This window comes from Lycium barbarum, chromosome 1, assembly GCF_019175385.1.
Source record: "Lycium barbarum isolate Lr01 chromosome 1, ASM1917538v2, whole genome shotgun sequence".
In the NCBI taxonomy this organism is placed as follows: Eukaryota; Viridiplantae; Streptophyta; class Magnoliopsida; order Solanales; family Solanaceae; genus Lycium; species Lycium barbarum.
In genome coordinates this window covers 5481468-5495332 of record NC_083337.1, presented here as the reverse complement: position 1 = coordinate 5495332, position 13865 = coordinate 5481468, and the positions used below count along the sequence as shown (strand labels likewise).

The following is a 13865-nucleotide window of genomic DNA, read 5'->3' as shown; positions in this document are numbered from 1 at the left end:
TTGCACCATTTTGTAATGGCAGGGGTATATATATACTAATTTTGTAACGAAGAGTATATCTGCTCTAAATCGCAAAGTTGAGGGGTATATTTGCACCTTTGGCCAAGCCCTTGTTTCAATGCATCATGTTTTTTGTTGACCCCAAGAGAGAACGTTGACCTTGATGGAATCTATAGAAGGAGTTGCTATTACTGGGAACTAACTTATCCATTTTTAGTTCCTCCATTTATTTAATGAAATAGGCAAAAAAAAGTACAAGAAACACCTAGAGAAAAGTTTCTGAAAATAGTATTCAATAGGCAACATGGTAAATGGCCAGAGGTCTAAATCAGCAAAGGCAGGTCCAAAATTGGAAAGGAAGTATATGGAAAAAAATGGAAGGAATTATAGGAAGTATCTCATCAACCAGCTTTATTCCATGCTCTCTGCTCATGCCTCTACGTCTTAGGTTTGTTATTTAAATTTCTTACTACTGAACTCATCGAGGTTTTGAAATTATTATATTTTTAAAATATAGTACTCCCTTACGTATATATTCATGTTCTATATTGAAATACTGTAAAACCTTGAACATGTGAGTGGTAAGAGATATGTGGCAGGAGATATCTGCCATTGCTTTAAAGTTCGTAACCGCTAATATATAAGATCACATCCACATAAAATTTCGGATAATTGATCTCTCTCTCTCACTTCGGCACCTAGCTCTTTCTAAATTAGTGGCACGTCTAGTTTTATATATATGTGTGTATGTTTGAAATCACTGAAATTTAAAGTTAGTAGTATTAAATTCTGAATTCATAAATTTTAAAAATGCAATGGATTCAGTGATCAAAACATAATTAAGATGGAACCCCTAAAATTCTGGATCAGTGTTGAAAAAGATCATACTTCCATCACCATCCAACTCTATGAGTGAGATCATGCATGCATCCAATTATTCTCTTTTTCCCATACGAATAATGATTACTTGCTCTTAGCTAACATGATTTCCATGCATGCAAGCTAGGCAGCGGCGAGCCAGAATTTTTAGTAAGGGGTTCAAATATGAAAAAATAAACGAAGAAACCAAGAGAATTCAACATCAACTATATATACATAAAAATAAATTTAACCTTATATATATATATATAGTATAATTTTTCGCCAAAGTGGGCTTGGGTAAACCCCATCGCAACCACCTGGCTCCGCCCCTGAAGCCAGGGAGGATACAATTTGTCGGTGTTGGGTTCATATGAACCCAATATTTTTAGCACAAATTATAAATTTATATGTAAAAATTTACTAAACTTTTAATAAATAGTGGATAGGAACCCATAACTTTAAAAATATGACAGGTTCAAAGCAAAAGAGCCTTAAAAGTTGAACTCATAAAACTTAAAAATCTTGTATTTGTCTTAAAGAAAATCATTTATTTAGAACCTAGCAACTCAAAAGAACTAGAATCCATAACCCATAAACATCAAATCCTGGATCCGACGATCTACATGCATGTATATTTCTTCTATATGCATCATTTACAATTTGAGTGCTGCAGGACACAGTGGCAGCGCCTGATCAAGTACATGCAGCAGAGAAGTACATAGATAGCTTAGATAAGAAATTGGAGAAGAAGAAGAAGCACTTGGAACAATTGAAAATGGGCACAAAGACAACTAAGTCACCCCCTCAGATCGAATTCCATCAAATGGGCCCAAACATGATCGTTGTTTTGATAACTGGCCTTGATGATTTAGCCACTTTCAATAATCTTATTCGATTATGCCATGGGGAAGGTGTTGAAGTTGTGTCTGCCAGCTTTCAACTCAATGGAAGCTCTACACTGCAAATTTCTCATGAAACTAAGGTAATGATATTTGGTATTATAATTAACGGTATGTTTGGTAATGATCTTTTAGGAGATCATTCTAAAAAATTAGTTGGAGCTTGGACTTATTGAATCGGTTGATATTTGAAAAACTGTAGAATTTGGAGTTAAGTTAAAAAAGAGCATGTATTTCCGAATCAACTACACCGTAAGCTGCTATAGCTCTTGCCAAGAGCTGTGGTGGCCTGGTATATAAAATTGTGTTTGAGCATGAAAATTCAGTTAAAGTTTTGTGAGTGAAAACTCGAAAAACTCCTAAAACTTGTTGTTCAAGCTTCAAATTTTCATATTTCAAATTTGAAGTTGAAATACTCAGCTATTTTGATAGACAAACACTTATTTAAAATTTTGAATAAATATTTATAGACAAATGAGTTCCTCATTTTTGATGTTTTGTTGGCTGAAATATTATTCATGATAATACTTTCCACCAAAAGGGAGAAAACAACTTCCGTAACCTTCGGATGGAAGTAAAATTCCTTCACTATTAACTCATATCTAGACTAAAAAAATTTGAGTTTTCTTTTACTACTATTTTCTCAAACGTTTTTTTAATATTTTGAATCACTACCAACGTTGACTTGTATTGCTTTTCATGCAGTTTTCAAATATGTAAGTTTTGCTTCTAAAATTGAAGAATTTATAACCGAATTCAGAATCAGTATTAACTCTATTAACCTCGTACTCCGAATCCCTTCACATAAATTGGGATAGAGAAAGTGCTAGAGTCCGGAGCCAAAATGACTTATTTTTACAGCCATTAGACAAAAATAATGTTTTTTTTTAGACCAAAATGGGTATTTCGTTGGATAACCAACGAAATACCCACACAACGTACTGTTCCGTGCCGATGAATTTCTTGCATTTCGCTACACAAGATTTTTTTTTTAAATTTTCCTTTGCATTTCGTGAATCAATTCACGAAATAGGCATTTTTTTTTTTTTGCAATTCGTGTAATTAAAACTGTTTTTTTTAGCATTTCGTGATGCAATTCACGAAATGGATTTTTTTTTATTTCGTCAATTAAATGAACGAAGTTGATACGAAATGCAAAAAAAAAAAAAAAAAGCCTATTTCGTGATTTGATTCACGAAATGCAAGAATTTTTTTTTTCCTTTGCATTTCGTGAATCAATTCACGAAATAGGCATTTTTTTTTTTTTTTGCAATTCGTGAAATTAAAACTGTTTTTTTTTTGTTTGAAATTAAAATTAAAACTTTATTTTGAATATAAATCTAATTCAATTAGATAAAAATATAGGAGAAAGAGTAGTTGTAAATTGGTGAAAGAGTAGTTGTAAATTGGTGAAACTTTAAACAGTCATAACTTTGCGCTCGGATATCCGATTTATGCAATTTTTTTTTTTGATTTTGCATATTTTTTCGAGATCTAGCAGCGCAAACCGCCAGAAGACGGTTTGGCCGGGCCGATTTTCTAGAAAACCTTTTTTTTCCCTTCCAATTTTAATTTTCTCCCAAATTGGCAGGAAATTTTTAGTTTTCTTTACTTATATTATGATGATGCGCAATAGACTTCAACATAAAAATTTTGGAGTAATGTAGCTGTGAATGTCAATTTCACTTATGTGATTTCAATTTTTGAAAATAAAGCTGAATAATTTTCTCAACATATAGGATAAAACTAATTTTCTTTTATCCTATTTCGTTTTTTAATACACGATTTATGCAAAAATAATAATAATTATAATTTCCTATTTCGTTGGTATATCAACGAAATACAAAAAAAAATAAAAAATAGGAAATTATAATTATTATTTTTTTGCATAAATCGTGTATTAAAAAACGAAATAGGATAAAAAAAAATTAGTTTTATCCTATATGTTGAGAAAATTAGTCAGCTTTATTTTCAAAAATTGAAACCACATAAGTGAAATTGATATTCACAGCTACATTACTCCGAAATTTTTATGTTGAAGTCTATTGCGCATCATCATAATATAAGTAAAGAAAACTAAAAATTTCCCGCCAATTTGGGGGAAAATTAAAATTTGAAGGGAAAAAAGAGGTTTTCTAGAAAATCGGCCTGGCTTGCGCTGCTAGATCTCGAAAAAATATGCAAAATCAAAAAAAAAAATTTGCATAAATCGGATATCCGAGCGCAAAGTTATGACTGTTTAAAGTTTCACCAATTTACAACTACTCTTTCACCAATTTACAACTACTCTTTCTCCTATATTTTTATATAATTGAATTAGATTTATATTCAAAATAAAGTTTTAATTTTAATTTCAAACAAAAAAAAATAGTTTTAATTTCACGAATTGCAAAAAAAAAAAAAAATCCTATTTCATGAATTGATTCACGAAATGCAAAGGAAAAAAAAATTCTTGCATTTCGTGAATCAAATCACGAAATAGGCTTTTTTTTTTTGCAATTTTTTGCATTTCGTATCAACTTCGTTCATTTAATTGACGAAATAAAAAAAAATCCATTTCGTGAATTGCATCACGAAATGCTAAAAAAAACAGTTTTAATTACACGAATTGCAAAAAAAAAAAAATGCCTATTTCGTGAATTGATTCACGAAATGCAAAGGAAAATAAAAAAAAAATCTTGCATTTCGCTACACATGTAGCGAAATGCAAGAAATTCATCGGCACGGAACAGTACGTTGTGTGGGTATTTCGTTGGTTATCCAACGAAATACCCATTTTGGTCTAAAAAAAAAAAGCATACTATTTTTGTCTAATGACTATAAAAATAAGCCATTTTGGCTCCGGACTCGAAAGTGCTAATTAATGATTTTTCGAAAAATGACTTCCGCTGTACTAAAAAATAAGTTGTCCAGACTTCTTGCAAATCAAACTAGATTCGTTTAAACTTACATTTAATGTTTGATCTATTTAGGTGCAGATCAACAAACGTTCAACAATGGAATTTAGAGCTACAACTCTATGTGATAAGATGAAGGAATTGATTGACGGACCATCTCGCAGCAATGACATGGAATCCCAACTACATTTATGGGACTACGTAATTGAATCTGGACAGGTAGAATTGATAGAATTTGATGCACTGGATTTATTATCAACAACAAGACAAAATTCAAACATGCATGGTTACATGCAAAATGTTCAAGAAACCCCTAGCTCTTTGTGGAACTGAAACAGTTTTTCATTGGGCATGGAAACAATTGAGATGTAAATTTTCATCTCCTTGTTTAGTATCGTGATTCATGCAGATGAGTATTTGTTGTCAGTCTTAATCATTCGATTTTCGGATTGGAATAAAGAGTACTTATCTTAGGAAACAGCCGTCCTACCTTGGTAGGAATAAGGTCTGCGTACACTCTACCCTCCCCAGACCCCACGTTGTGGGATTTCACTGGGTTGTTGTTGTTGTTGTTGTTGTTGTTGTTGTATCTTAGATCTGTTTCACTTGTTGATCATTAGTAAGCATTTACAGATTATGAATGTGCTTGGTATGAAGAAAAATGTTATTCCTGAAAAATAAATGATTTTGTCACTTATATGATGTTTTTTAGTAAGTAAACAAAAAATATCGTCCCAAGAGCAATAGTTTAGGCAAATGCTATGAAAGTGAAGATGGGGTGGGGGTTCAGGGGTGTTGGGGAATGAGAGGAGGAGGGGGCAGAGTGTTGGGGGCTCAGTTGCGGCCAAGGGGGTGGCGTGGGGCGGTTGCCAAGGGCAAAGGTGGGGGTGGGTGGAGTGTTGAGGATGGAAGGAAGACAATCAACATGGAATGTTATTTTTTTCTTCTTTTTTGTAATTAATTTTATATCTTTTACTAACAATAATAAACTAGTTGAGGCTAATAATCTTACCACGCAAAGAATGACAGAAATATCGAGGAAGGATGAGATAAAACAAAATGCTAAAATGTAGGCGGAGAGGGGAGCATTTATTGAACGACTTGAGAAGTACCAACATCATTAGACTTAATTGAATTCATAACTCAAAAATTCTCATTATGTTTTTAGTTTATGTGGTACATTTTTTGGGGTAATATATTTCAAAAACAATGTTACTTTTTTTATTTTACAAAGTAATTTAAAATAATTAATTATAATCACACAAATATTAATTAAGGCTCTTTAGAAATATAAGTATTAACGGATTTGATTTTGTTGACTTCGTATTCAATCAAACAATATCACATAAGTTGAGATCAAAAGAATAATGATTAATTAGGTCGTCCCGCTTTGTGCAGAATTTTCCTAGGGAACTTCCCGTGTTATATGTCCTTGTCCAAAACGCAAATGTAATGTTTGTATCTTTATTTTCCATCAAATTCATTTGTAATAAAGTCAATTGTCGTTGTTGCCAAGTAAATGAATATATGGACAGATGGACTTGGACTATTAGGGGTAGAGTTTTCTTGAATTCTTAATAATTCGGCCGAAATTGGCACTGCTTTTCCACTGTGTGCTATGACAAAAGGAATATAATTCTTATGTGATATCCATCAATCATTTTCGAACAGTAGGCATAGGTTTTTAAAGGTTCTTTCATGTTAGAAGCTGCATGTAAAACAAAGGTGATTTTTGAAACTTACTAAAACAATAATAATTGAATGTAGCTAGGTTCCTAATAATTTAAAATTTTCCTCGTGATGGCTCTGGGATTAATATAATTCCACAATATCAGCTGATTTAATTTAGGTCCTTGCCGGAAGATTAATTTGCAATCTCCATTGTTTTATATTGCTTGTGCTTGTTCTCGTGGACATAGCAAGGGTTATCAGAAGGGATTTTTAGACGAACCTCCTTCATCAAAAAATTGCATTATATAAAAGCTCAAATTATTTTATGCAAATCTTGAATTCCTTTAATTTTTCGTATATTTACTTGTTTATATTTTGAATTTTTTAGTGAAAACTTCATCTCCTCCATTATTGTTCCTTCATTGTCCCCTTCTCAAATTAAAAAGGCAAAAAATGTCTCCTTCCACAAAGAAAGAATAAAAAAAGACAAAAGAAAGAGATGTACCATTTGACAAAACAAAAATCTAACACTTCTAGGGTAATTTTTTAGTGAAAACTTCGGCTCCTCCATTATTGTTCCTTCATTGTCTTCTTGCCAAATTAAAAATGAAAAAAATGCTCCTTCCAAAAAGAAGAATAAAAAAAGACAAAAGAAAGAGATGCATCATTTGCACGTTGCCCTATTTTTGTTACGGTCTTTAATTTTTACCCCTCAAGCCAAATAACTTGGCATAAGTTATGCCCCGTGACATTAAATTTTTTATCTCCTGCTAGATATAATTCATTTTTCTGCACGGATTGCCCTTCAAAGCGCTGGTCTTTAATTTTTTCCCTCAAATTACTGGTCTTTAATTTTTGTTCTTAGCTTAAAAAGGTGGTAGAAAATACCCCAAGCAATTGGGAGTAAAAAAAAAAAAAATTGCAAGGCAAGGATTCGCTAAAATTCTGCCTTATAAAGCAGAACTTATAAGGTGGAATTTGCCTTGCAAAATTTTGTAAGGCAAATTATTTTTTTTACTCTGCTGGAATTCCACATAAGTTAGTCGAATTAATTTTGCTATGAAATTCTGGCTTGCTATTTTTTTTTTACTGAGCCGGTGTTCATACCCAGAACCTCGGGGTATTTTAGGCGAAGGGAAAAAATTCAAGACCAACAATTTGAGGGGCAAAAATTAAAGACACCACTGAATAAGGACAATCGTGCAAATTACCAATATAAATTCGAATTTGAAAGGCAGAAATTAAAGACTAGCCCAATTGAAAGGCACAAACTAAAAACCAGCCCACTCTACTGCTTACAAAATAATTGCCAAAGTATTAGTTGCCAGAATGAAGGAGGTTCTACCCATGATTATATCTCCAAATCAGTCTGCCTTCGTAGGTAATAGGCAAATTACTGATAATGTTGTGTTAACTCATGAATTTATGCATTTGCTAAAAAATAAAGAAGAGGAAGAGAGAAATTCATGGCTATGAAGCTTGATATGTCTTAGCCTATGATAGAGTAGAATTGATTTTTGTTAAGGAAATGCTCTTTAAGAGTGGGTTTTGACCAAACTTTTTTTGGTTGGGTAATGGAATGTGTCACCTCTACAACCTATTTAATATAAATGGTGAAGTTGTAGCGTGGGTTAAACCAACTAGGGGTCTAAGACAAGGTGATCCATTGTCACATTATTTATTTTTTATTTGTGCTTAAGGTCTTTCTACACTCCTTAAAAAGGCTGAGAATCGGGGTCGAATCCGAGGGTTAATATTACATCTCGTAATTTTGTACATTGAGATCCGTCAGTATTTTAGTTGTCCTATCCTTGGACATCGGGACTATCTTTGAGGGGATACGATAGTAAACATGTCTATCTTATGTAGACAAAGGTTTAAGTTCATATTTAGTAAGTATTGGAAGGATCAGAGGTTAAATGAGTCGAAGGAAACAAGTTTGTCGGAAAGTACATTTTGACGGCTCATTTGACGGACCGTGAACCATTTGACGGCCTGTCAAGTGGTGGCTCCTCCACCGTGAAACGGTTACGGTAGGGTCTTTTTGGGTGGTCCATTGGACGGACCAATTTGACTGCTGCAGAACCATTTGACAGTCCGTCAAATTGAGGCGGTGGAAATGTTTTGAGTTATGTAAATTTATCCAAGCTCTTTTCTCTTTCATTTCTCACCACTCTCAGACCCTATTTACCCATATAAGCTCTCCCTAATCAATCCTATGCAAACCCAAGGTAAATCAAAGGTTAAGAGTGCAAGTAAGGTGTTGGAAGCTTCAGATTGTGTATCGGATTCAACTATTGCTTCTTGTGGTGGATTTGGAAGGTACTTCATGGCGAAGTAAACTCTGTATTGAGGTGTTCTTGAGTGATTAAGGTAAGCTACCATCTCATCTTCATGTGTTATAGTATTGTGTAGCCTTTAAAAAACTTGATTGAAGGATTAAAGTATGAAAGGAGATTCAAATATGATTTAGAGACTATATCGAGTTTATGGACTATTTTGATCATGTTGTTGCTGTGTTATTGAGATAATTTCCTTGTAGTTGGATAGTAGTTGATGTTGTTATCATGTTGTTATGGTTTCGCTAGATGGTTAAGTAAGGAAGAAGTGTATAAAGTGTCGTATACAAAGCGTATATTGGATTGTTTGATGTATATCTTGGAATACTTGTGAAGTAAGTGTAAGAGACTTATATGAGCTTCTTGTTGTTGTTGTTGGTTGTTGAATATGTTATGGATGTTGAAGAATAAGGGAAAATGCTACTTGTTTCACTTTAGAATCGAGTTATCGTTTGATATACGTGATATAATAGCGCCATCTAAGTTGTATATGTATCCCTTTGTTATAGGACCGGCGCGCTATTTGTGAAAAGCTCGTGGTTGAGTTGCTTGATGACTTGAGGTATGTTAAGGCTAACTCTTCTTTCTTTTGGAATGTCCTAAATGTTATGAGATGTAGACGGACGTTATTTTAAAGGACTTTACTCTTAGTAGTCAAGGATATTAGTATTATTCATAAATGAGCAAGTTTACAAGTTTCATATACTACAAGAAATAATAATATTATTGTTTATAATTTCCGTACGTTGATTTCTATTTTTAGGAACACATAAATGTATTTGTACCCCAGAAAATTTCTCCTTGAACTGGTTATTAATTTCCAATTTATTTCTACTATCTCATGTAATCCAATTCATCTTATAATAATCACCTCCAATTTTATGGACGGTGCAAATAATAAAAATAATAATAACAACATGCATGCTGGAGTACCTTAGGGCAGAGGAAAGTTTGTCTTTATTACACTTTAGAAGGCTGATTTTGTCTGATATGATACAACGTGTGTAATTGATAAGATTATGCAAAAACGGCTGCTGCTTCATGGAATGTGGACATAATTTGTGGAAAATATTTGGAAGCTGCCTTCTTTCATACTAAATTAGATTAGATTAGTTCAATCTTTTAATATAATTTAAATATTCAAACACTATGAAAAGTATTATAAGTAGTAGTTTTTTTTTATATATTAATATAGTGAAATATATATCTTGAAATTTAGGCACAGTTCATGTAATTTGACTCTCGTAAAGTGAAATATGATAATTATTTGGGATGGAAGTACTTTACAAGGACTTTAATTTGTGTTGCCAAAGTAAAATAATTATTTATTGTTACACTTGAAAAAGGATCATTTTGTCTTGATGTGAATCAATATACAAAATGTGTAATAGATATGATATGCAAAAAAGGCTGTTGCTTCATGGAATGTGGACATAATTATGTGAAAAAAATTTGGAAGCTGCCTTCTTCCCATAGGTCATAAAGTTTAATTCGAGACACGTACCAAAGTTTCCCTTTGCTTGCCGGAAATAGTGAAGTTTTTTCAACAAATGTCCCACTTTTAATTTCTCTTTAATCAGTCCCTTACGTAAGATTTTTCATAAGCGATATTGACATTCAAAGAAGAAAGAATAAACTTTTCCAAATTAGAGTTTTAAGCTGGCTTGAATAATCCAATTCTAAGTTAATTTCAGCAACTTGATTATCCAAATTTTAATTGTAAATGGACTTAGGTTGACTGGTTTGTTTGTTCCCCAGTAGGAAAGGTGTCGTGTACTCAAACCGCACGACCTATATTTTTTGGTAGACGGACAAAGGGCCAGGCATTACAAAAATATTATAATTCTAACTATAATATCACGGGTAAATTCCACTTCATTGCAATAGTAAATAGTCTTATCGAACTTCTTTAGCTATTGAAAAAAGATCCTTTATATCTTACTCTTGCCTCAAACCACTATTATTGTCCAAATTAGCACACGAAAATATGATCCGCTTAATCCGTTTAAGGTTTGACAATCCACTCATTTATTAACTCAGCTCATTTTAACCCGTTCAATTTAACTCTTCTAAAAGTTGGGTTAAATGTATCCCAAATTGCCTCATGAGAATTCTTGTTAAAATATTCTCAAAAAGGCACTTTTTTTTTTTGCCATAATAAAGAAAAAAGTTTAATTAAGTACTTATAAAAAATCAAAAAGAGCTTAAAACTTAGTAAAAATTGGGCCGGTTGCGTTATGACGCATTTGTTAATCTATTTTGGCTCAATTCATTTCATCCCAAGTTAATTTTGAGTGGGTCATTGACCAGGGGCGGATTCACCCTTGCAGTACCGGATACATTTCAACCTAGTACTTTTAACTTGAAGCATAAATTTATGTGTAAAAATTTATAAAATGATAGCAAATATTGTAGCAGATATGAATTCATAACTTTAAAAATTTAACGAGTAATGTTAAGTCCTCTGTCATTGATCCGTCCATTTATTAACACAACCCCCGCTCAAATTCAACACAACTCGTCCATTTGACACCTCTATTATCAAGTTAGGTCACTCAATATTTAGCTATGACTTTCAACCCTCTTCAGGTCCTTCATTCACCCAATATCACCCCTTTTCTTTTGCTTGCCGCAAAATTATGAAGTTTTTTTAACAAATGTCACATGTAAGAAATCACTAGTGAATTGGCAGCAGTTTTCTCATGTTGGATTACAATAAATGATGCTATATGATCCTTTGAATGTTTATCTCTTGTTATAAAATAACATATAGTAGGCAGCGAAGAATATGGCTTATCAACGATGGGTTTAATTAAATTCAAAAGATAAATATCCACATGCACCGGCTACCATCATTAAATACCACCACCTAACAGTCCTAACTATAGTACTATTCAAATAATCTTATTTATTTATTTATTTATTTATAAAGATAAATTACAGACATTACAATATTGATAAAATAAACAATCTTGATCATTCATTAGTTAGATCTAAATATAATGTCTTAATATTCAGATGTGTGGTCAATTTCATACATCTTAATCTTTAGGAAAAAACAAATGGCCTCTTCAAAATATTTTAAGGGGAATTCAGGATTTAAATTTAATAGGTTCAATTTAATGGAACAGTCAGAAATTTATATAAGGAGACCATGAGCTGTGGTTGTACAATAGGAGTGGTGGCGATAAAGGTTGACAATGACGGTGGTAATTGATATTGGTGAACAGATGTTATTGTCAGTGGTGAATCAGGAAAATGATTTATACCAATAGTAATGGTGATAGTTGGCATCAGTGGTGGTGTAATGGATCGTGAAGATGGTTGGTGTAAATGCCCGATGGCAACTATGGTGATTGATAGAGTAGTGACTGATTGTGGTGACTAGTGATAATTGTTGACAAATATTTGTGATAGTTGTGGTGGTTGACAATTGTGATAGTTGCGATGGCGAAGGTAATTGGTGTGGTAGTGATTGACGATCATGGTGATAGTTGACGATAATGACAATGGTTAGCAATAATTTTGGTGGTGACTGATAGTAATAATTAGTGCCGGATTAGAGATAGTAAGACCTCATTTGTTTTTACTTAATGACGGTCTTAATCATAATCATTCAATCTCAGTCATTAAGTTTGTTTTATAGTCTGAATCTTAATTATTCAGATCTTAACCTGTAAGTGAGTTCTTTTTTATTTTATGTTACAACCACTTAATGGTCTGAATAAATCTGAATGATTAACATCTGCAAAAAATTGTTAATATCATTAAGATGTATATTCAAAGATATATACAAAGATGACAATTCACCAATTCCATCCATTCACCACTACCGCCAATTGCCTACCATATATCAACTATCGCTGCCATCGGGCACAATTATCAACACCACCAACCACCACCCAGAACCACCATCCTCAGCTATAATTATCATTGTTGTCAATCAATCCAGCCCGCGGTCACTACCTGCCACCATTTACCACAATAACCATCATCAACTATGGATAATCACCATTATCTATTGTCAGCCGTCGTCTTCATTTACCACCACCATTAGTTATCACAATCATCAACCACAACTATCAGCCGCCACCACTAACTCCTACCCATAACACCACCGCAAGCTATCACCACCACCAACCACCACATAATATTTAAAAAAAAAATATAGTGTTAGATTAATTTTGTATTTTATTAAATTTTATATTTGTTAATTTTCAATAAAGACAAGTTTTATATATTCAGATGTTGAGAAAATATACACTTTTAATTATTCAATATTATTCAACTACTTAATATTCAGGTGTGCATTCAGACGTTTTAAAGTGTTTAATTATTCAATATTAAACAACTTAATATCCAGGTGTGCATTCAGACGCTTTAACCTTAAAAAGAAATCAAATGAGGCCTAATTTATATTATATATATTAAAAGCTCGTAGGGCCTTAAAAATGTTGTTTGAAATTTTTGCCCTTCATTCAAACACTCTATAATAGACAAAATAGTCATTTACTATTTTACTCAATTAGAATTTTACCTTATATAAAAAAGGGTCTCTCCAATTCTATTTAAGTATTATATTCTGGAACATACTTTAGGGAAAACATACACTTTGCCGTAAACATACATTTCTTCTGCTTCCTTCTTCTTTGTCTTCTTAGTTCATATTTTGGTTTTGATTTTTTTCTTTTTAGTTTTTATTTTTGCCGTTCTTTATTTCTTTTACTTAATAACGTTTAAGATTATATATGAATTGTATATAATTAGAGATTAATTTTTATTGATTGTTATCAGGGTTAGAACTAAAGAAATAATTTGATTGCTTTATGAAGAAGGTAAAGTCGAAAACCAAACTCATCTTCATCCTTTTTCTTATTATTAATTTGTTACAGGTGGTTGTATTAACATCTAAATAAATATTCCTTGCTCACAATTATAGTTTACCATGTAGTATTTTTGTTATTTTTTTTTTTTTTTTTTGTATGTTTCATGTACTAACACCAACTGAACTTTGTTTAAGTCACAAATAGCCGTGATCGTATTTCCGGTATTTTCACATCTGGAAAAATTCATGAAGAGCATCCCGTGCAAGATCTCAAAGGAACAAAATTATTATATGGTTCTTCCAGATATTGATGAGTTATAAAAAAAAATGTTTGCTTCTGCGAAGCAAATTATAATGTTGGTAATAATATTGA

At 32.3% G+C, this 13865-nt stretch overlaps 1 pseudogene; it reads left to right on the top strand.

The window, feature by feature from the left end:
* Window positions 1–304: 304 nt before the first annotated feature.
* LOC132608884 (uncharacterized) lies at window positions 305–4990 on the top strand (annotated as a pseudogene).
* The last annotated feature ends 8875 nt before the right edge of the window (window positions 4991–13865 follow it).